Below are 26,685 nucleotides of genomic sequence, written 5' to 3' on the forward strand. Positions count from 1 at the left end.
TATGTCTAGATATGTCATTTCACAATTACAAATCATGTAGGAGATACATTTAGATTTCTTCTCATATGGTTTCACCTTGGATCATACAATATTCTTTAGTCTTATTTGAGTTTGGTACTAAAAAAATTGGTCCTCACTTATATTATAGAGATAAGTTTGTGATGGAAATCCAAAATATTGTGTTGCCCAACTAAGCCACTCAGATATCATCCAACTACAATTCTTGTCTCTTCAAGGACTAGAGGTGGCTTGATGGATGAACACTTATAAATTTTCACATTAAATTTATCTTGTGGGTATGTGCAAGATCATGGTGTACCAAACTATGGCCTTAAGTGGCAGTGAAAAATCAGCAAATCAGGTTTATGTCAACTTGACACATAATTTTGAAGTGGTTATGGACTTTATATCAAAAAGTTGTAAGAAAATAATTTTTAAAAAATTGAATTTAGTTTCTAAACTACTAGGCCTTATCAGGAGAAAAAAACAATTGATTGGTCAAAAGTTTGAATTTTAATGCAGTACTAAGAAAATTTCAGGGCGAAAATAAAAAGTAGGTGTATGTCTGACCACCTTAATCAAAATCAAATCATAATATTTTTTTAATATAATTATAGATATGAAAACTAGACTCATGCCCGGATGTGACGCATATTTTTTGATATTTTTATTCCAAATAAATAATTAAATATGAATTTTCTACCAAAACTTTTTCAGATTAAAAAAAGTCCCGTGTCTGACCACCCTAACTAATAGAAAATTTGATCAATTTTTTTTTTTCTTTTCTTATACTAGGCGAAGTATAGAATGTGACGCAACTTTTAGATTTAAAAAATGTTATACCGTTTGAAAGTTATAGCTATTTTTCATTCAGTATGTCAATCAGCACTTTACAATAATTTTCATTGATAATTAACTAATAAATACTTATCGAACTCAGAATTTGACAGAAATTATATTGATGGAATCTAGAGAGCGATATTAAAAAACTCATTTCGTTTTATTCAATTTCGATTAAAATAACATTGTCAGACGGCTACCCGAAGTTTGAGTATCACTAAAACTCTCTATAAACACATCTTTGGGGTTGACCGGGCAGGCTTGGTAAATACCAAGCCTGATCGGATATCCGATATGGCTCGGTAGTCAAATTCCAAAAATCTTCAAATTTTGGAGGGAAATTCGATTTAAACGTTCTAGTTTTTTATTTTTAAATTATTTTACTTATATTAATATGTAAAGGCATATTTTAATATTATATATATATATAATAACGTAATGTAAACATACAAGATATAATCTAGTAATATATAATAATATCTTATGTTAATCTTATTACAATCTATAAATATAATATATATTATTATTATTTTTACTAAATATAATAACGTAATTTATATATATATATATATATATATAATACGTATTATATATTATTATATTAAAATGTATGTTATTAATATATACAATAACGTAATATTTTCCTTAAATGTAATATGTATTATATATTATTATATTAATATGTATAATAATATAATATTTATATAACAACGTAATATTTTTATTAAACATAATATATATTATAAATATTATTATATTAATATGTATGTTATTAATATATTTATATAATAACGTAATATTTTCATTAAATATAATAATGTAATATGTATATGTATATATATATATATATTATTATATTCATATGTATATTATTAATATATATGTATATTATTAATATATAAGAGTCAAAGGGGGTCATAGGGTGACCTATAACCCTCTTTGACCCATTAAACGACGATATATGTCTCTAGGGGTCCTAGGACCCCTAGGGACATATGTCATCTTTTAATGGGTCAAAGGGGGTCCCTTTGACCCATTTAATGACGACATATGTCCCTAGGACCCCTAGGGACATAGCCGAATCATTCATATCGGTCAAAGGGGGTCATAGGGTGACCTATGACCCCCTTTGACCCATTAAACGATGACATATGTCTTTAGGGGTCCTAGGACCCCTAGGGACATATTCGAATGGGTATTATGGGTCAAAGGGGGTCATAGGGTGACCTATGACCCTCTTTGACCCATTAAACGATGACATATGTCCCTAGGGGTCCTAGGACCCCTAGGGACATAGTCGAATCATTCATATGGGTCAAAGGGGGTCATAGGGTGACCTATGACCCCCCTTTGACCCATTAAATGACGACATATGTCCCTAGGGGTCCTAGGACCCCCCGGGACATAGTCGAATCATTCATATGGGTCAAAGGGGGTCATAGGGTGACCTATGACCCCCTTTGACCCATTAAACGACGACATATGTCCCTAAGGGTCCTAGGACCTCTAGGGACATATTCGAATGGGTAATATGGGTCAAAGGGGGTCATAAGGTGACCTATAACCCTCTTTGACCCATTAAACAACGACATATGTCCCTAGGGGTCCTAGGACCCCTAGGGACATATTCCAATCGTTCATATGGGTCAAAGGGGGTCATAGGGTGACCTATGACCCTCTTTGACCCATTAAACGACGATATATGTCTCTAGGGGTCCTAGGACCCCTAGGGACATATTCGAATGGGTAATATGGGTCAAAGGGGGTCATAGGGTGACCTATGACCCTCTCTGACTCATTAAACGACGACATATTTCTCTAAGGGTCCTTGGACCCCTAGGGACATATTCGAATTGTTCATGTGGGTCAAAGGGGGTCATAGGGTGACCTATGACCCCCTTTGACCCATTAAATGACGACATATGTCCCTAGGCATCCTAGGACCCCTAGGGACATATTCGAATGGGTAATATGGGTCAAATGGGGTCATAGGGTAACCTATGACCATCTTTGACCCATTAAACGACGACATATGTCCCTAGGGGTCCTCAGACCCCTAGGGACATATTTGAATCGTTCATATGGGTCAAAGAGGGTCATAAGGTGACCTATGACCCTCTTTGACCCATTAAACGATGACATATGTCCCTAGGGCTCCTCGGACCCCTAGGGACATATTCGAATCATTCATATGGGTCAAAGGGGGTCATAGGGTGACCTATGACCCTCTTTGACCCATTAAACGACGACTTATGTCCCTAGGGGTCCTAGGACTCCTAGGGACATATTTGAATCGTACATATGGGTCAAAGGGGGTCATAGGGTGACCTATGACCCCCTTTGACCCATTAAACGATGACATATGTCTCTAGGGGTCCTAGGACCCCTAGGGACATATTCGAACGGGTATTATGGGTCAAAGGGGGTCATAGGGTGACCTATGACCCTCTTTGACCCACTAAACGACGACATATGTCCCTAGGGGTCCTTGGACCCCAAGAGACATATTCGAATTGGTAATATGGGTCAAAGGGGGTCATAGGGTGACCTATGACCCTCTTTGACCCATTAAACGATGACATATGTCCCTAGGGGTCCTAGGACCCTAGGGACATATTCGAATTGTTCATATGGGTCAAACCCATTAAACGACGACATATGTCCCTAGGGGTCCTAGGACCCCTAGGGACATATTCAAATGGGTAATATGGGTCAAATGGGGTCATAGGGTAACCTATGACCCTCTTTGACCCATTACACGATGACATATGTCTCTAGAGGTCCTAGGACCCCTAGGGACATATTCGAATTGTTCATATGGGTCAAAGGTGGTCATAGGGTGACCTATGACCCTCTTGACCCATTAAACGACGATATATGTCTCTAGGGGTCCTAGGACCCCTAGGGACATATTCGAATGAGTAATATGGGTCAAAGGGGGTAATAGGGTGACCTATGACCCTCTTTGACCCATTAAACGACGACATATGTCCTTAGGGGTCCTCGAACCCCAAGGGACATATTCGAATGGGTAATATGGGTCAAAGGGGGTCATAGGGCGACCTATTACCCTCTTTGACCCATTAAACGACGACATATGTCCCTAGGGGTCCTAGGACCCTAGGGACATATTGAAATCGTTCATATGGGTCAAAGGGGGTCATAGGGTGACCTATGACCCCCTTTGACTCATTAAATGACGACATATGTCCCTAGGGGTCCTAGGACCCCTAGGGACATATTTAAATCATTCATATGAGTCAAAGGGGGTCGTAGGGTGACCTATGACCCCCTTTGACCCATTAAACGACGACATATGTCCCTAGGGGTCCTAGGACCCCTAGGGACATATTCGAATGGGTAATATGGGTCAAATGGGGTCATAGGGTAACCTATGACCCTCTTTGACCCATTAAATGACGACATATGTCTCTAGGGGTCCTAGGACCCCTAAGGACATATTCGAATCGTTCATATGGGTCAACCTATGACCCTCTTTGACCCATTAAACGACGATATATGTCTCTAAGGGTCCTAAGACCCCTAGCGACATATTCGAATGGGTAATATGGGTCAAATGGGGTCATAGGGTGACCTATGACCCTCTTTGACCCATTAAATGACGACATATGTCCTTAGGGGTCCTAAGACCCTTAGGGACATATTCGAATGGGTAATATGGGTCAAAGGGGGTCATAGGGTGACCTATGACCCTCTTTGACCCATTAAACGAAGAAATATGTCCCTAGGGGTCCTAAGACCCTAGGGACATATTCGAATGGTTCATATGGGTCAAAGGGGGTCATAGGGTGACCTATGACCCCCTTTGACCCATTAAACGACGACATATGTCCCTAGGGGTCCTAGGACCCCTAGGAACATATTTGAATCGTTCATATGAGTCAAATGGGGTCATAGGGTGACCTATGACCCCGTTTGACCCATTAAACGACGACATATGTCCCTAGGGGTCCTAGGACCCTAGGGACATATTCGAATGGTTCATACGGGTCAAAGGGGGTCATAGGGTGACCTATGACCCCCTTTGACCCATTAAACGATGACATATGTCCCTAGGGGTCCTAGGGCCCCTAGAGACATATTTGAATCGTTCATATGAGTCAAAGGGGGTCATAGGGTGACCTATGACCCCCTTTGACCCATTAAATGACGACATATGTCCCTAGGGGTCCTAGGACCCCTAGGGACATATTCGAATGGGTAATATGGGTCAAATGGGGTCATAGGGTAACTTATGACCCTCTTTGACCCATTAAATGACGACATATGTCTTTAGGGGTCCTAGGACCCCTAGGGACATATTCGAATCGTTCATATAGGTCAAAGGGGGTCATAGGGTGACCTATGACCCTCTTGACCCATTAAATGATAATATATGTCTCTAGGGGTCCTCGGACCCCTAGGAACATATTTGAATGGGTAATATGGGTCAAAGGGGGTCATAGGGTGACCTATGACCCTCTTTGACCCATTAAATGACGACATATGTCCCTAAGGGTCCTAGGACCCCTAGGGACATATTTGAATGGGTAATATGGGTCAAATGGGGTCATAGGGTAACCTATGACCCTCTTTGACCCATTAAACGATGACATATGTCTCTAGGGGTCCTAAGACCCCTAGGGACATATTCGAATCGTTCATATGGGTCAAAGGGGGTCATAGGGTGACCTATGACCCTCTTGACGCATTAAATGACGATATATGTCTCTAGGGGTCCTAGGACCCCTAGGGACATATTCGAATAGGTAATATGGGTCAAAGGGGGTCATAGGGTGACCTATGACCCTCTTTGACCCATTAAACAGTGACATATGTCCCTAGGGGTCCTCAGACCCCAAGGGACATATTCGAATGGGTAATATGGGTCAAATGGGGTCATAGGGTGACCTATGACCCTCTTTGACCCATTAAACGACGACATATGTCCCTAGGGGTCCTAGGACCCTAGGGACATAATCCAATCGTTCATATGGGTCAAAGGGGGTCATAGGGTGACCTATGACCCCCTTTGACCCATTAAATGACAACATATGTCCCTAGGGGTCCTAGGACCCCTAGGGACATATTTGAATTGTTCATATGAGTCAAAGGGGGTCATAGGGTGACCTATGACCCCCTTTGATGCATTAAACAACGACATATGTCCCTAGGGGTCCTAGGGGTCCTAGGACCCCTAGGGACATATTCGAATGGGTAATATGGGTCAAATGGGGTCATAGGGTAACCTATGACCCTCTTTGACCCTTTAAATGATGACATATGTCTCTAGGGGTCCTAGGACCCCTAGGGACATATTCGAATCATACATATGGGTCAAAGGGGGTCATAGGGTGACCTATGACCCTCTCTGACCCATTAAACGATGAGATATGTCGCTAGGGGTCCTAGGACCCCTAGGGACATTCGAATGGGTAATATGGGTCAAAGGGGGTCATAGGGTGACCTATGACCCCCTTTGACCCATAATAGCCATTCGAATAGGACCCCTAGGGACATATTCGAATGGCTATTATGGGTCAAAGGGGGTCATAGGGTGACCTATGACCCTCTTTGACCCATTAAACGACGACATATGTCCCTAGGGGTCCTCGGACCCCAATGGACATATTTGAATGGGTAATATAGATCAAATGGGGTCATAGGGTGACCTATGACCCTCTTTGACCCATTAAACGACGACATATGTCCCTAGGGGTCCTAGGACCTCTAGGGACATATTCGAATGGGTAATATGGGTCAGAGGGGGTCATAGGGTTACCTATGACCCTCTTTGACCCATTAAACGACGACATATGTCCGTAGGGGTCCTAGGACCCCTAGGGACATATTCCAATCGTTCATATGGGTCAAAGAGGGTCATAGGATGACCTATGACCCTCTTTGACCCATTAAACGACGATATATGTCTCTAGGTGACCTTCTTTGACTCATTAAATGATGACATATTTCTCTAGGGGTCCTTGGACCCCTAGGGACATATTCGAATTGTTCATATGGGTCAAAGGGGGTCATAGGTCTGACCCATTAAACGACGACATATGTCCCTAGGGGTCCTAGGACCCCTAGGGACATATTCGAATGGGTAATATGGGTCAAATGGGGTCATAGGGTAACCTATTACCCTCTTTGACCCATTAAACGACAACATATGTCCCTAGGGGTCCTCAGACCCCTAGGGACATATTCGAATTGTTCATATGGGTCAAAGAGGGTCATAGGGTGACCTATGACCCTCTTTGACCCATTAAACGATGAAATATGTCCCCAGGGGTCCTCGGATCCCTAGGGACATATTCGAATCGTTCATATGGGTCAAAGGAGGTCATAGGTTGACCTATGACCCTCTTTGACCCATTAAACAATGACATATGTCCCTAGGGGTCCTAGGACCCCTAGGGACATATTTGAATAGTACATATGGGTCAAAGGGGGTCATAGGTCACCCATTAAACGATGACATATGTCTCTAGGGGTCTTAGGACCCCTAGGGACATATTTGAATGGGTATTATGGGTCAAAGGGGGTCATAGGGTGTCCTATGACCCTCTTTGACCCATTAAACGACGACATATGTCCCTAGGGGTCCTTGGACCCCAAGAGACATATTCGAATGGGTAATATGGGTCAAAGGGGGTCATAGGGTGACCTATGACCCTTTTTGACCCATTAAACGACGACATATGTCCTGAGGGGTCTTAGGACCCTGGGGACATATTCGAGTTGTTCATATGGGTCAAAAGGGGTCATAGGGTGACCTATGACCCCCTTTGACCCATTAAACGACGACATATGTCCCTAGGGGTCCTAGGATCCCTAGGGACATATTCGAATGGGTAATATGGGTCAAATGGGGTCATAGGGTAACCTATGACCCTCTTTGACCCATTAAACGATGACATATGTCTCTAGAGGTCCTAGGACCCCTAAGGACATATTCAAATCGTTCATATGGGTCAAAGGGGGTCATAGGGTGACCTATGACCCTCTTGACCCATTAAACAATGATATATGTCTCTAGGGGTCCTAGGACCCCTAGGGACATATTCAGATGGGTAATATGGGTCAAAGGGGGTCATAGGGTGACCTATGACCGTCTTTGACCCATTAAACGATGACATATGTCCTTAGGGGTCCTCGGACCCCAAGGGACATATTTGAATGGGTAATATGGGTCAAAGGGGGTCATAGGGTGACCTATGACCCTCTTTGACTCATTAAACGATGACATATGTCCCTAGGGGTCTTAGGACCCTAGGGACATATTCGAATCGTTCATATGGGTAAAAGGGGCTCATAGGGTGACCTATGACCTCCTTTGACTCATTAAATGACGACATATGTCCGTAGGGGTCCTAGGACCCCTAGGGACATATTTGAATCGTTCATATGAGTCAAAGGGGGTCGTAGGGTGACCTATGACCCCCTTTGACCCATTAAACGACGACATATGTCCCTAGGGGTCCTAGGACCCCTAGGGACATATTCAAATGGGTAATATGGGTCAAATGGGGTCATAGGGTAACCTATGACCCTCTTTGACCCATTAAATGATGACATATGTCTCGAGGGGTCCTAGGAGCCCTAGGGACATATTCGAATTGTTCATATGGGTCAAAGGGGGTCATAGGGTGACCTATGACCCTCGTGACCCATTAAACGACGATATATGTCTCTAGGGGTCCTAGGACCGCTAGGGACATATTTGAATGGGTAATATGGGTCAAAGGGGGTCATAGGGTGACCTATGACCCTCTTTGACCCATTAAATGATGACATATGTCCCTAGGGGTCCTAGGACCCCTAGGGACATATTTGAATCGTTCATATGAGTCAAAGGGGGTCATAGGGTGACCTATGACCCCTTTGATCCATTAAACGACGACGTATGTCCCTAGGGGTCCTAGGACCCCTAGGGACATAGTCGAGTCGTTCATATTGGTCAAAGGGGGTCATAGGGTGACCTATGACCCCTTTTGACCCGTTAAATGACGACCCTCTTTGTATTATATATTATTATATTAATATGTATAATACTATAATATATATATATATATATATATATAACAACGTAATATTTTTATTAAATATAATATATATTATAAATATTATTATATTAATATATATGTTATTAATATATCTATATAATAACGTAATATTTTAGTATATATAACGTAATATTTTAGGATATACTATTTATACTATTTTAGGATAATAATTATAATGTAAATAAACACTAAATATTAATATTATTATATGTATAGTAATAATAATAATACTATTATAGCTATAATAATAATATATATTAATACTATATATTGTAGCTTAATATAAATAAACACTATATATTTACACTATTATATCTATATTAATAATATTAATACTATTATAGGTATAATAATAATATTGATACTATAGGTATATTAATACTATTTTATATTAATATTATTGATATTTTATACTAATACTAATATACTATTAACTTAGTTATAAATTAAAGTCGTTTGCCTCCAAATATTTTCATAATATTAATATTATTGTGGCAAAGGAGGGAAACCTTAGCAAGTTTTCCCCCCAAAAGTCCTTTTCCTATATCGGATATCCGATCCTGGATCGGATATCCGATCTATTATCGGATATCCGATTATATTGGCATCAATTTCAAATATTTGACTGTCCCTACAGACCCGACAACATTACTTTTTTACCTCTTTTTTCACGGGATTTGTAAAAAGTCGTGTTTTGGGGCCCAACCAATCGAAAAGAATTCAAAAATATAACCTTAGGTGTTCGAATTTGTCATCTGAATGGGGAGCAGCAGTCGTCGAAAGAATAAACATAAAAGGAAGATATCCAATGAAGACATTGCAGCATATAGGGAAAAGGACAAAATGAAACACCGAAAAAAAAGACAAGGTATGCTAAATATCAATCAAGTTGACGATGAATTAATAGAAGGTGAAATCATAGAGTCAGATAATGAAAATGTACAATTGGGGAATGAAAATGTACCTATTGAAAATGATAATGCGGAAATTGAAAATGTAGAGATTGAAAATTTTGAAGAAGAAATGCCACCAAGTCATAATCCAAATTGCATAATTGACCATGTCGAAGATGACAATGCACAGGAACTTAATACACAAGAACCTTACATATCTCCTAATTATAATCGACATGAAGGTTCTAAAACACCAAAATGGATAATTGAAATTGATGAAACGATTATGACTAGTTTGGAAGGAAAAAAATCAGAAAGAACCATTCGGTTATGGGCTTCAAGACTATATCAGATGTTTTTCGGCAACAAGACAGTGGTAGAGCAATGTCAGATTTTCATGCACTTATTAAAGATGCAAAAGATGAGACCTATGCTTTCCAAATTGAAAATTCGTGTCAATAAAAAGTTGGAAAGAAATGCCATTATTGTGAAGAATCTTTTCAGTGCTCTCAATAGCGTTGGGAAAAATAGCAGAGAGAAGGATAATAGAGCTGCTCGAAGGGTTATTACAACCTCTTTGGTAAGTCATCATTTGAGAAAGGGTAGATATATGAGACAAACTTGTATTGATTTGAATCTAAATCATACTACTTTGAGAAGAGCACTTAGTTGACGAGAGAAAATTGATGATCCTCTTCAAAATGAAACATGGGCATTTGGTGGGAGACTTCCACGTTTTGATAAGAAGCTATCCGACGATGTGAAGGAAGAAATTATACAATTTTGGCACTCTAACTCACGAGTATCACCCAATGCTAAAGATGTCTTAAAGTTGAGAATTGGTATCAGAGACCACACGCCACATCCTAAACACTATTTGGAGGTAAGTCAAACTATGTTGTTCAAACAATTTAGAGAGAGTCATCCAAGTGTTCATATATCACAAAGGGCTTTTGAATCTTTGAAGCCATTTTATTGTGTGCCACTCAAAATTCGAAATACATGTTGTTGCAAATATCATGTTGAGTTTTCTATGCACCATGAACTATTATGCTCCATCTGTTCTACTTTGCATAGTAAAGAAATGTTGGAGGATTGTGGGGCTAGTGGGCTTCCAAAATCATCAAGAGACTTGTTAGATCAACTCTTATGTCGTAGAGTTGATGGTTGTTCCTTTTATAAAAATGCTTGCTTAAATGAGAAGTGTTCAAAATGTGGTGGCTTATCCAAGTTTGACACATGTTTCCATGAGGGGTGTGAACAAGATCTTGGAAAGACAATAGTGAAAAAAAGGGTCTATGAAATGGTGAAATACACATTGAAGAGTGGGAGTGAGAGCTCTAGATGTGAATTGGTTGGAAAAGATATCAATGTGGCTAATTTTATTTCAGATTTCAAGGCAAATCTTTTTTACAAGTATGCAAGACATAGTCACAGGTGTCAGTGGTTGGATCAACAATTTAGAACGTGTAAGGAGACTTTTCCCATTGGCACTATTATATCAGTTGTTGATATTGCTGAGAACTACACATTGCAACCTCAAAATGAGACACAATCTCAGTATTACAACTCTATTCAGATTGCAATTTTTGTTCACATAACATATAGACATGCCCCTGATAGTGTGGAAGATAATCGAAAGATTATTCAACAGTATCATTTTTATATGAGTGATGATAGATCTCACTCTCACGAGTTTGTGCAACATTGTTTCGAGAATTTTTTTTATTTCTTACACGAGCATGCAATTGCTATGGATAGACATATCATTTGGTCAGATAATTGTACAGGTCAATTCAAGAATGCTCGCATGTTTTATTGGTTGTGTAGGATGCACGTAGAGAGAGGGGTGCCTCATATTTGGAGTTTTTTTGAGTCCGGCCATGGAAAAGGGGAACATGATGGAGCAGGGGCATGTGTGAAGAGAGCTCTAGTTAAGGAGCAACTGAAGATTTCAACAACAAAGCTTCTTGATGCTTGTAGCATTGTTGATTGGTGTAGTTTAGCATTATCACAAGGGGGGACTCTTAATTCAGTGGTACACAGGTTCTTTTGGTTGGTTGAGGAAGGGTCCATAGGTGATAGATCAGATTGTGCTACAGTGACAGACTCATCAAAAATGCATTCATTTCGGAGCTCTAATTCTAGTACATGGACCATTTGGACACGACAACTAGCTTGTTTTTGTCGTACTTGTTTTCAGTGTGATTGGGATCACTGTGAGTCAAGTGAGTGGGTGGACACATGGGCTCCACATTATCTTACTCCATTGTCTATCATACCCTCTATCAAAAATGATGACATGGAAAGTTCACTTGAGCATAATCATCTATCAGATCTACTTCAGCCAGGACATGTCTTTGCATTGGTTGCACCACAGGGGAATGATGAGAAATCCGATTATTGATTAGCATGTTGTGTAAGAGGAAAACAAAAACTTGCACAACCGATCACAGATGATGATGGATTCACGTATCCTACTAGTTCAGTGGTTGTTGCTGGAACATGGTTGCGGACATACATGCTTAGAAGGAACATAATTCCTGCATTCGAAGACTATCAGAAGCACAAAGTAATTCTCATATATTCGCATCTTATTATAGCAACAAATGTAAAGTTATTGAAGCATCAAGGAAGACCAAAAGTAAAAGAACTTTTTACTATTGCTAATGCTGATCATGAAGCCTTGTTGGAGACCCTAAAACAAAGAGAGGACCCTATTGGAATACTTGACTAGGTATATATACTTCTTATGTTATTTTCTTCATAATGATTTAATGAATTGATGATTATCTTGTTTAATACAATAAGTTACTAATTTTTGTATGATATTGGAATGTAGGTACATCATGAAGAGTTGGAGGGGGGTGGTATTGGGGAGAATTTCTAAAATTTATGATGTATTATGATGTAAAATGTGTAGTTTTTTGTATATGGTTTTTGTATTTTGGTAGGTTCTTTGTAAGGAATTATAAGAGGAAGATATTGAACAAGTTCTTCTAAATCATATTTGCATGTGATACAAGGCTATAACGACAATTTTAAGAGCATTTATAACTATATGAAAGATAATTGCATGCGGATATCTTATTACAAATTTGGTTTTTTCCTTATTTGACATAAAGCTGACATTATGATTATTAAAACTATTTATATCAAACTAATCAAATAAGAAAAATCCATAAAGTACAGATGAACAATTAGAATACTTGATTTCTTCCATTTTACAACCAATCATAGCATTTGAAAGCATAAAGAGTCATAATATTGTATAATTTTTTAAAAGACTTTCATATTGAAAAGTTGTCTGAAGCACATTTGGGATAAGCCATAAAATCCATGAAAGAAGATAGCATGTAGGATAAGCAATTAAAGCCAATAAGCAAGATAGCACATGCATACTGACATGATATGAAGTTGGATATGAAGGCTATGAGTGGATGAGTCATTAGAGGTATCAACAATCCCATCATAAATGAGATCTTGGATTTTATGTTTCAACAGTATGGAATCTTTAGTTTTATGAAATTTTCTTCCATGGAAATTAATTTAAGAATGCCCCGTGTGTATGTAAAGGTCTTAAGGGAGATTAATTTAAGAATGCAATATTCTCCTCTAACCTTTTCTCAAGTTTAGAATTGATTTCTATCATGTGCTTAGAGAGATGAAGGTAAGAAAGATTATTTGTCTCTTCTAGCTCTTTGTATTGAACATATAGAAAGAGAGATGACAAATGAACAAATTTAAGTGTAGTCAATAGATCAAGGAAACCATTTAGTGAAAGAAATTCTTAGTATGCATACCATAGACCATGAAGTTAGAAAATACCAATAGCTCTAAGACCAAAGAGCCATTTTAAGTATGTTCAAGCACTAGAGACATAGGAAATCAAAGTCAATTTATGAAACTCCCCTTAGCAAAAAATGCAAACAAATATTTGCATTTGACATTTTGACTTGGTTGAAAAAGTTTGACAATAATTGATAATATTGCAAGCTTGATGTTCAAAAGCAATTTTTTTTCCAAGAAAGATAGTGACACATGGAGTAGTCTTCAAACAATCATCCATCATTTGCGGCCACCCCGTACCGAGGAGTCTCCAAGGTGCTCTAAGTGCATTTGGAGGTTGATCTTTCGAGGGTCATAACTCAGAGCTCGTGAGGGCTATTGATGAACTATCAAATGCTACAGGATGATGATCCTAAGGCCTAAAATAACCTATCTCATTTTTGAGAGATCACATTCCATTTGGATTCAGCACAGCGATCTCGCTTGATGCCAAAACTCGCAGTGTGCCTCAGTTCATAGGTGCACCACAACGTAACTTTGAAATCGCTGATCTTGGCATCAAATCGTCAGTGCCATTAGCTCCGGATGGGCAGGTGAACCCTAGTCACACCCTTGTTCTGGCCACGAAGACCATCCATCATTTGCGGCCACCCCGTACCGAGGAGTCTCCAAGGTGCTCTAAGTGCATTTTGAGGTTGATCTTTCGAGGGTCATAACTCAGAGCTCGTGAGGGCTATTGATGAACTGTCAAATGCTACAGGACGGTGATCCTGAGGCCTAAAATAACCTATCTCATTTTTGAGAGATCACATTCCGTTTGGATTCAGCACAGCGATCTCACTCGATGCCAAAACTCACAGTGTGCCTCAATTCATAGGTGCACCACAGCGTAACTTTGAAACCGTTGATCTTGGCATCGAATCGTTAGTGCCATTAGCTCCGGATGGGTGGTTGAACCCTAGTTACACCCTTGTTCTGGCCACGAAGACCATCCATCATTTGCGGCCACCCCGTACCGAGGAGTCTTCAAGGTGCTCTAAGTGCATTTTGAGGTCGATCCTTCGAGGGTCATAACTCAGAGCTCGTGAGGGCTATCGACGAACTGTCAAATGCTACAGGATGGTGATCCTGAGGCCTAAAATAAACTATCTCATTTTTGAGAGATCACATTCCGTTTGGATTCAGTACAAAGATCTCGCTCGATGCCAAAATTCGCAGTGTGCCTCAGTTCATAGGTGCACCACAGTGTAACTTTGAAACCGCTGATCTTGGCATTGAATCGTCAGTCCCATTAGCTCCAGATGAGCGAGTGAACCCTAGTCACACCTTTGTTCTGGCCACGAAGACCATCCATCATTTGCGGCCACCCCATACTGAGGAGTCTTCAAGGTGCTCTAAGTGCATTTTGAGGTCGATCCTTCGAGGGTCATAACTCAGAGCTCGTGAGGGCTATCGATGAACCGTTAGAGGAGACAAGTTCGTAAGGATGGAGTGGCTTAGTGTTTTTGCTAAAATAAGTTAGTGGGAAGGCTTTATTAGAGGGTCTTGGCCAAACTAGTGGGGTGTTTGCCAAAATTTCTTGTTTTATTTCTACTTGGTTTTGTTTTCTTGTTTTGTGCTTGAGTATTGTTATGGGATTGGGACTTACACTCACCCTTGTGGGAAGGGAAGAGAAGTCCAGGGTGAAGGGCTTAAGTTGGGTTCGAAAAATGTATTGAGAACCTTGGAGTATGAGCTCCATTGTATGCCATAACATTTCATATCTTGCTGGGGGTGATAAGGAAAGTATGGTGTAGAAAGGAAGTTTGAGGAGTTACAGCTGATGGTAGTGGGTTTGGAGGAGGAAATGTGGAGGCCCCAAGAAGGCATTAAATGGTTCATTTATGATAGCCCCGAGAGGGCATGAAATTTGGTGAATTATGATAGCCCCGAGAGGGCATGAAAATTGTTTATTGCAAATATGGTTTGGTATGGCAAGTCTCCATTTTAGAACACACCTTCACCCTATGTTTATGGTTCCATCTGTGAAGCTATTGTGAAATAGTCTTGGGGGGATATTGTGCAAGTTTGAAATGTAATGTTTATGCATTGAAAGATTGTATGTGTATCCCAGTTTGAGCCTTGTTCCCTAGCGCGGGGGTGGTCTCTTTGAGGCCTATGGTTGGGTGGAAAGCACCCATGGTCCTTGTTATTTTGTTGTGTTGCATATGCAGATTTGTGTCCAAGGAAGCAATGGAAATGGCTTGGAATGATCATCTTGCAGATTGATGTTGGATGAGAAAACTTGACATTGTGCCCTCATTTGTGAAGGAGGATTCACCAGCTTGTTCATGTTCTCAACGATCATGTTGGACAATTTTCATGCTACTCATTGTCCATATCTTTCAATGTCCATGTTCCTTATGATTTTGAAAAGTCCCTTATGTTGCCCCATTGTGATGGAAGGAGATTGTATCATTGTTACCTAATGTACGTGTAGAAGAAAATATTGATAAGGTTGTCTATGGATGTTTCATTTGGAGTTTATATTGTTATGAAAGCATTGGTACGAGTCACAGATTTGCTTTGACATCATTGTTATCATTTGAAAATGCGAAAGAAAGTTTTCTCCTTGTGGTATTGTAAATGACTAGTTGATAATAACAATCCATAGATGTTATGTGATACCATTGATTGTATAAATTTAAAACTTAGTAGATTGCTTACAATCTTGTTGTGCACTCAATAATTTGGTGAGGAAGCAATGTTGATAGATAATGAGGATATAGTAATATACTAATTGTCACATTAATATATATTGTAATGATTAATGAATGTGTGTACATTGGTAATGAGGATAATAAGTAATTCTAATCCCCTTCCCTTACATGCTAGAATCACGACCTAGTCCATATGATACAACTGACAGACCCTAATAGAATATTAGTATCAGAGGCTTGTTAGGATATGAATTACCTCACTAATTTATGAGTGTTGTATCTTGAACTTGCTCGTTTGACTTGTGACGCTAACTTGAACTAGACTGTCATCCAATCTATTTGAAAACCACCTGTGACTAAAATGTTAACACCTTCACACTATTCACATGAGTCTTGAACTCCTATTCAATGATAACCTTGTTTTATAATATGTAATTTCTTATGCGACTTCATAAGCTAAAAAAAAAAAAAAAAATTGTTGTGTTTTTACTAGTAAAATTTAGGGCATGACACATGATCCACGATAAATTGAACAATACTAGATACTAAATTAATATGTATATCATTGTGCACATAAATGATAAAAATATATATCAAAATACATGTATCCATAGAAAAAATTTTACACAAATATATATCAAAGATCATGTATCCATAGACAAAGCACTCAAATATATATATATCAAAATACATAGATCCATATACAAAATGTGGCTGATCCTGCCATCAGAATGTGTATAATATCAATGTTTCTATATACAATGTGGCATATGCCATCTCAAAATGTCTCATGATGCATCCTACGAAAACTATACTATCCTAGGGTACTGGTGGATGATCAAAATGCAGCCTCTTCGCTGCACTAGGTGGATCGGATGCCTCCTACATAAACAAAAAAGGAAAACCTAAAGTTAGACTACTAAATTTATATGATTCTACGTATCTAACATTGAATTACTCAAATGCATAATGATCTTTTCCGTATTGGAGATTAATACTATCAAAATTTCATAATAAATACCTCTCTCATCAACCTCCTACGCCGGTCAGGAGTCCTCTCGTATGCCCTCGGCAATGCTGGTACCTCTGTGATTGTGGGCTGTATATGTTCAAATACCTTTGTCAGATGAATCTACAATTTAAACTATAACATTATAATTCATAACATGGTAAATTTATAACATATTTAATCATGAATTCAAACTACAACTTACTATTGTAGGCTCCTCCTTAGGAGTGAGTGGCCGCGTCATCAAATCTACATAACTGTCCCGTCGAACCTCATGTGCACTAGGAGTCTCCTATGAGATACAAAATAGTAGTTGTTAATATCACGGAAATTAGTTTTGAATTTATTTATGAAGATAAGTGATGCAAGAGTATCCCATGCTCATCAGGGGAACATTGAAGATCCAAGGCATTACAGAGGTCATGGAACATCTGTTGAAGTCAATTGGGCAATCCTTGCACCAATTGTGGCTCATGGAAGCATAAAAAGTTATAATGTTGGACTCATATGTGGAAGAAAGTTGTAATTGGGCATGAGATAGAATTTTAGGATTTCATATGGTAGGTGTTTCATTTGATAGGTTCATGTAGGTTGTCATGATCATTTCTTGTCATTAGACAAGTCAAAACGTTCTAGAATTGAGTTTTGGGGTTTGAACAAGCAGGCCCTGGTTTTTAAGCCATTTTAAGGAGGGTTTTGAAGTTTGGGTGTTTAGGAGTGTGACCAAGACCTATAATCTTGAAAATCCTTAGTGTGTTGGTCCCTTTGTTGAAGCCTTGGTGTGTCTAATTCCTCCTTGTGTGTCCCAGAGTTGAAAGGTACATAAGTGGTGTCCATAGATTTCTTGGTGAGGAAAGAAAGAGAATCAGTGAGTTGGCCCTTGGGAAGGAAGAAAACTTTTTGTGAAAATGCCTCCTAAAAATCAAATGGCTAGAGAACTTGAAGAATTGAGAGAAGAGTTGGCAAAAGAGAAAAGAGAGAGGAGAGAACTTGAAGCATCTAGAGTGAGGGAGGAAAGACAGATGAGAAGAGAGAGGCTGAAGCTTATTGCAAGGATAGAATCCTTAGAAAAGGAAAGGCAAGAACCTAGAGGAGAAGAGGTTAGAGGAAGAAATCATGGAGAGAACCATGAAGAAGAAGAGGTTGGTAATGCAAGGCAAGAGCATGAGACAACAGATGATCCTGAAGAAAGGAGATTTATGAGAATCATTAAGGCAGTACAAGGTAATGGTGGGAAGAACCATATTGATTTTCCAATATACCAAGGTAAAATGGATAGTGAAGAAGTGATAGGGTGGATAGAGGCCCTTGAGAACTACTTTGATCTTGAAGACATAGAGGCAGATAAGAAGGTAAAAGTAGCAACAACAAGATTGAGAGGAACATCACTCACTTGGTGGACTAGTGTTCAGAATGAGAGAGAGGAAAGGTGGTGCAGGGCACCTAACCTATATGGCAGGGGGGAACAAGTATCTCTGTTGCCGGACACCTTGCCACTCCATGAAAGCGAGGATTCAAGTAGATTAGGAAGTTGGAATAAAGGTTTGGTCCATATTTTACAAGTTGGTCTATGTTTTGTAATAAAGGCACATGTAAGGCCCACAAGCATCTTGGTGTGGTTATAAACCAAGTGACTCCATGGGACCAAAAGGCCTTAGAATAGGGTATTTAGAGTCTAAACAGTATTAGCAAAAAGTGGTTGTTTGTTTGTTTTATGGTTGGGAATGCCTATATGGTTGTTCCAACGGTCATGTAGACCTTTATATATGTCATATGTGATCTCAGTTGAAAGGGGGAGATCAGAGTGTACAGTGGTTTGGAGAAAAAATAATAAAAACTTCAATTTTCTGGAAATTTACTTAGTTGCATTTAATAAATCCATATGACCAATTTTGAGTCAACGGAATAGTTTAGAAAGTTAGGGAATGCATAAAAACTATAGTTTGAAATTTGAATTTCAAATTCAAACGGTCATATTAGTTTTGGAGGGAAAGTAGTAATTTGGTATTTGTTTGATTAAATAAACCTTTGTAACCAACTTGGTCGGTTGGACAGGTGCATATAAGCCTATTTAAGTTGTAATGAACATATGCAAGACATGAATCATTATTGGTACGGAAAAAATCATAGAAATTGTATAGAACAACAATCATACTTTCCTCTGCATCAATTAAAAAAATAAAAAATAAATGATACTTATACATACAATGGGGCTCTCTGTGCGAATGAAAATCCCTGATGATCTAGGACGCCGAATCTGTACAGGCTCATCGCCAGTAGCCACACCCTATATACAATAAATAATGTAATTAAATGAGATTACCACAAACATTTTACAAGAATGCATCAATATTTAATCAATTAGAAAACATCTAATTACCTTTCCTTTGTCAATGCATGCTAGCTCACCCCCCACACTTTGTCCCCCCGGGGCAGGTGGTATCTGCAAGATAAAAGAAAGATTAGCAACCATATATGCTACAATATCAAATAGAAAAAAGAAATGCGAACACAACATAATGTACCGTAGATGTCTTAAGGCCAAATGAAATGGCCGAGAGTGTAGCATCATCTATCTGTTTGAGCTCCTCCTCGGTCATCAACTAAACATGAATGAAGATCACATACATGTAAAAGTCAGTATGGCTTAAAAATTAAAATTACTCTATTATAAAAATTAACTTTAAATCACATATGTCATAACAAAAAAATGTATACATGTACCGACACCGAAGGAGTCCATGCCTCTACATTCCCCTCCTCTCTCGCATCAGGGTCTGTAGCCTCTGCACGTGAGTCTGGTGTATCCTCGTCTAATACAAAATGATACTCAGGAAGATCACCTATGGGACCCAGGCAAATATTCTTGCATGTAATGCAAGTGTGAGGCACACAAACATGTGATGAGCTAGCCGATGATGAACTGGCACCAACATCATCAACACGAGGAGGCAAGACTGACCTAGCCTGAGATATCATTAGGCTACTCAGCCTATGAATGGCTCTGATGGTCTGAGAGCTAGCCTCTGCCATAATATCTGGATGCTGCACTCGAGGAGGGGGGGAGATATCAGGGGGGGGGACAAAAGTGCCAATTTTCTTCTGCTGGGAAGAGGGTCTATCCTGAGGAGCTCCTAGTCCTAAGCCCATGTTGGGCTTCATGCTCCAATAGTTCACTTTAAGTTTCAACACAAATTCTGCATATAATTTTTTAAGGAAATAAAATGGTATGTCTAAATTGCCATGTGGAGGGATATCAAAGACCATCCACCAACGGTCCCAAAAATTTGCACGTATGGCATCATTTGTGCACCATTTAATCGATAGTTTGGTTTTTTTTGGGTCAACTGGTATACCCGTTTTTGGGTTAGCAAAAAGGCTTGCCAAATCGTCTTTGGTTATGTTGAGGGCCACGACCTCATCATAATCCAAACCATCATCAAACATCTGGTGCATTTCATCACGCCAACGAAGAGCGACATTTTGTTGGTTTGTAAGAGTTTCAATGTTATCCACTATGGTGTTTAACGTGGATAACATAGGAGCCAGTGCAGGTACATTATTGTATGTTCTATGCAAACCTCTCAACTCAGTGAGATTTTCATTTATCAAATCCTCGATTCGAGGAGGGTTTTGAGGAGGTAGAGGATCATTTGGTGGACGATTTTGTGGGGATACTGGATCGTTTGGTGGTGGGTTGCGAGGAATATTATTCCCTGCCTCAGTGTCATCATTTTGATCAGCCATTCCTATTGAATTGCAAAACGTAATATATATTAAAAAAAAATCTAAATTTTAACCATTTTTGTCAAAAAAACCCTAGATTCAACTAAAACAAACAAAATCTTGTTAAAATCTATTAAATTTAGGTTAAAAATGAGTGGGGGGGGGGGGGTGGGGGAACATACCTGATATCTGATATCCGATTTGCTATCTGATATCCGATTTATTATCTGATATCCGATCTGACTAGCCCAAATTCGCGTGAAAATAAGGGCCGCGGGTCTGTGATTTTGTGTTTAATCCATGCACAGGTATCGGATATCTGATATTATAATATATATAATATAACATATATATTACATTTTATATATTTTTATATTATATTTTATATTTATTATATTAATTTACTATATATTATAATATAAAATATTATTATTATACTATATTATTATAATTTATAATATATTATACTTTTTTATTATATATTATATTATAAGATATTACTTTTTATTATTATATTATATTATATATATATATTATATTACATTACTATATATTATAATATATGAAATATTATATTATATTATTATAATATAATATGTTATTATAATAATATTATTATAGTATAATATTATACGATTATAATATTATAATAATAATATTATTATATTATAGTATAATAATAATAATTATAATATTATTATTATATTATAGTATAATAATAATTATAATAATAATATTATATTATAGTATAATAATTATTATAATAATATTATTATTATAATATAATAGTATGATATATTATTTAATATTATTATTATTATTTTATATCAATAATAATAATATTAAATAATATATCATGCTATTATATGATTTTAATTATTAGTCGGATATTGGATTTAAAATCGGATATCTGATATGATATCGGATATCCGATATGGTATCGGATATCTGATAAGGCTCGGCTTAACCTTCCAGGTTTGGTTCCTGGATAGGTAAAAAAAAGTCAGAGCGGATTTTGAAGCGCTTTTAGGTGTCTTCAAACTCTTTTTTTTTCACATCGCCACTTTTTGGCACACCATGATCCTGCACATACCCTTGTCCATTTCCCATTGACTCAACACTCTCTAGAAATGTAATCTTAGGCAAAGTAGTCTGAATAAGTTCAACATGAAAATGTTAGATAACTGAGAGGGAGGGTAAATCAATTATCCCCAGTCCCTTATAACCAATTTTCAGTAACTTAACAATTTAAACTTCCAATAAAAAATCTTGGTAAATAGAACCAAACTCTACATTAATATTCAATTCAATCTTTACCAGTAAACTCTTAGGATATATAGAGCATCAGAGCAATTAACCGTCAACTGTAAATTTCATGTACCAACTTGCACCAATAAGAAGTAAAGATTTAATAAGAATGAAATAACATGTAATGCAATCATCCAAATATTTTGACATAAATATTTTAATGTGGAAACCCCATTAAGGAAAAAACCATTTGCAACCAGTAACCCAAAATTTTCACTCTTCTAAAGTGAACTCGGTTAGGAGCCAAACTTGTTAAATGTTACATGTACATTGTTTATGTGGCCCTATTAGAGATTTACACCAAAGATCATCTAGACCTTATCAATCCTCAATTTAGTGGCCTTCTGTAAAGGACTTACAAACATTCAATGGAATATCACCGTAAAAAGAATTTACAAATAAGATTGTTAAGTTCACTTGATTAAGAGATTTTCTGATACAATTGCTTGAGAGTAATAGTGAAATGATTTGATAAATAATGTAACTATTTTGTTTTGTTTTAGATCTCCATTTTTCTCATCCTTTGTCCTAGTTTATTCCTCTTCTTGGCTGATCCACTCACACACATCAACTTGGCACTTTACTTGCAATACAGTTCTACTTGGTATCCTCTTCTATCTTCACATTCACAAATGACTTTGATCAACATTTGTAAATGTCTTGTTCATCTCTTAAATTGATAAATTATTGGGCTACATAATTAAATTCTCCAATGTTTTGTTGCTTAATCATAATTGTTTGATCATCTTCCAGCTTGGATACATTGAATCTAGACACTTGGTCAACATGGTTTGTCCTTGAAATTTGAGCCTATCTTTTGATCATTGAATCTCCACCATCAGATCATAACTAATTTGATCCCTTTATTCAATCGATTCATTTACTTCATCCTTATCTTAGAATTTTTTTGATCAATCCATATTTTTACAAAATGTCGGCCTTAATACGCACCCCTTTTCACTTCCATTGGTCCTAGAAATCCACTAATCATTTTTTATTAGCCTTCCATAGCATAATATCTAGACCATGTTGTCTTAAGTATCAAACATTATATTTGGAAGCTTAGATGTTCAACGACATCAACTCACTCAACCCACAACTTCAAATAATTTCCTCGAGTCTTATAAACCATGTGAAGTTTATAATCTCTTAAACATGACATGACATTAACAATGATGTTATCAACTTGTAGTCCAGTGGTGTTCTCTTCCACCTCAAGGACAAGTTTTATCCTCTAGGAATACAATCTATCTACAAAATGTACTCTCTTGGTCTCTTCAGTGAGCGATACAACTTAATTATGTTCATTGTGGGTTATGCTTTATTTCATGAGTTGATTCACAATTACAAGTTTCATCTCTTCCATTTCAGGTTGTATCTTTTAATAATAATAAAAAAGATCTTATAACTTAAAGTAATACATTGTACTTTGTGTATTTGCTATGGAAGACTTCCCTATTGATATTAAATTTGCACAACTTGGTGCTTTTTAGTCCCTACCTTATTATAAGGCAAGGAACTAATGTTTTTGTTTCACACCCCTAATTATTTCCTCATTTAATAAGCAAGATCATATTCTAAAGTTTTTGTGTTGTGTATTTTTAAAATCATTTAGCCAACTAAAATCCTTTTTTTTTATTGGTTAAATGTTATTTTCCTAGGTATAAATCCTATTTTTTACAATTAGAAATTTCTAAAAAAACTAGAAAGATAAGAATGTAATTAACATTCCTATCTCAATCTCTATAATAGTTTTTGCCATGTGTCAAACACTCACAAATCCAATTAACAACAACATCAACATCAAATTTTTAGAAATCTCTAGAAAATTCTTACATTTGATAACGAATTTAAACAACTTTTTAAAAATATATGCTCGTTGCACTTCACACCTTACTCGTTGCACACTCAATGCACTGTTGCTTTGTGATTCTGTTAAATACTTAGCAATGTAGTGCAAGAAGCAAGTGCTCAAGGCGCTTAGAGAAGCAAAACAAATTTGACCAGGAGAATTTCTCTCCATTAGTTTTGCTAGTTAGCGAGCTCCTTGTATAGCTTTGGGATATCATGGTGCAACATACCCAGATCGTTGTCTTATAAACCAGGTGAAGTTTATAATCTCTTAAACATAACATGACACTAACAATGATGTTATCAACTTGTAGTCTAGTGGTGTTCTCTTCCACCTCAAGGACAAGTTTTATCCTCTAGGAATACAATCTATCTACAAAATGTACTCTCTTGGTCTGTTCAGTGAGTGATACAACTTAATTATGTTCATTGTGGGTTATGCTTTATTTCATGAGTTGATTCACAATTACAAGTTTCATCTCTTCCATTTTAGGTTGTATCTTTTAATAATAATAATAAAAGATCTTATAACTTAAAGTGATACATTGTACTTTGTGTATTTGCTATGGAAGACTTCCCTATTGATATTAAATTTGCGCAACTTAGTGCTTTTTAGTCCCTACCTTATTATAAGGCAGGGAACCAATGTTTTTGTTTCATCCCCCTAATTATTTCTTCATTTAATAAGCAAGATCATATTCTAAAGTTTTTGTGCTGTGTATTTTTAAAATCATTTGGCAAACTAAAATCATTTTTTTTTATTGGTTAAATGCTATTTTCCTAGGTATAAATCCTATTTTTTACAATCAAAAATTTCTAAAAAAACTAGAAAGATAAGAATGTAATTAACATTCCTATCTCAATCTTTATAATAGTTTTTGCCATGTGTCAAACACTCACAAATCCAATTAACAACAACATCTACATCAAATTTTTAGAAATCTCCAAAAAATTCTTACATTTGATAACGAATTTAAACAACTTTTTAAAAATATATTCTCGTTGCACTTCACACCTTACTTGTTGCACACTCAATTCACTATTGCTTTGTGATTCTGTTAAATACTTAGCAATGTAGTGCAAGAAGCAAGTGCTCAAGGCACTTAGAGAAGCAAAACAAATTTGACTAGCATAATTTCTCTCCATTAGTTTTGCTAGTTAGCGAGCTCCCTGTGTAGCTTTGGGATGTCATGGTGCAACATACCTAGATCGTTGTCTCTAAAGTTGGTTGGATTTGGAGCAGATGCCCTTAGGTAGCCCACTTCAATCCTGGACCTTTTGTTCCTGTTGGAAGATTTTACAAGAAGATTGTGAAGAATGTAGCGGAGATTTCAACTTTAAAACAACGTGTGGGTTTTAGGGAAGATGTGATAAGAATCACTACAAAAGCTACAAAATCTTACCAGATTTTGGTATTAAAATCTTGTGCAATTTTCATTGCAGTAAATGTTAATAAACAAAAATATTTAAGAACTCAAATAAAATGTAGAAGCCCAAGCCTTGGCTTCTACAATATATTATCAAATGGTTTTGACTGATAATATAAATGATGACAAACCTTCAACCATGTGCAAGGGGAAATTACTTCCACACCATTAACTTTATTTCAGAAAGCTTAAAATAAAAATAAAAATTAGCGAAATCTTGAGTTATAAGAAAAGAATGAAAGTTGCACAGGAAAAGAAAACTAATTATTTTCGGCATACATTTTTTTATACGTCTTCATAAGAAAATTTGACGTATCTATTTCTCTCCATTGCCCTTTTGATGTTAGACTCTAGAAAATTATATTAGGAAGAATTCAATTTCTTTAAAAAATACAACTCTTCCACATACAAGAATACTTGGCTTTTAAAACAACTATTAAAGTAATGATTAGTGAAAAGAAATTAAGGTAATGACTAATGAAAAGAGAGTAATTTGTACAATTTGAGTTGACCTACAATATTTAGATTATAATTAATAAAATATTTATTAAAATTTAATATTTCAAAAAAAATATATTATTTTATCAATTTTAAAAAAATTAAAATGTTATAGTAGAAGATTTTTTTTTTCAAATCAAATGTTCTAATATTTAAAAATTTAATATTTAAATTTAATATTTAACATGTTAATGTTGAATTTATATATTTGGCAAAAATTTAGTGTTCCTAATGACTATTTTATATTTTTACATATATTTTTTATATTTCTAAATAATATTTTACAAAAGTTATATTAAAATAATCTTAAAGTAGATAATTTTTTATTAAAATATTTTGATTTTATTGTCACAATCATATAAGAAATTGGAAAATAATTGAATTTGATATTTTACATATTTATTTTAATATTTACAATGACATTTATGTTTGTTCTGCACGACCAAAATAATTGAAATTTGAAATGTTTGCATCATCTTTTTGAGCCACAGGGTTCAATCTCAAGTACAAATATAGTAAAGAGTCCATCTTTGTTCCATCATTTGTGAAAAGCATCTTTAAAATACAAATATAGTA

This window comes from Cupressus sempervirens, chromosome 9 (assembly GCF_028749045.1).
Source record: "Cupressus sempervirens isolate cs-2001-9-10 chromosome 9, ASM2874904v1, whole genome shotgun sequence".
NCBI lineage: Eukaryota > Viridiplantae > Streptophyta > Pinopsida > Cupressales > Cupressaceae > Cupressus > Cupressus sempervirens.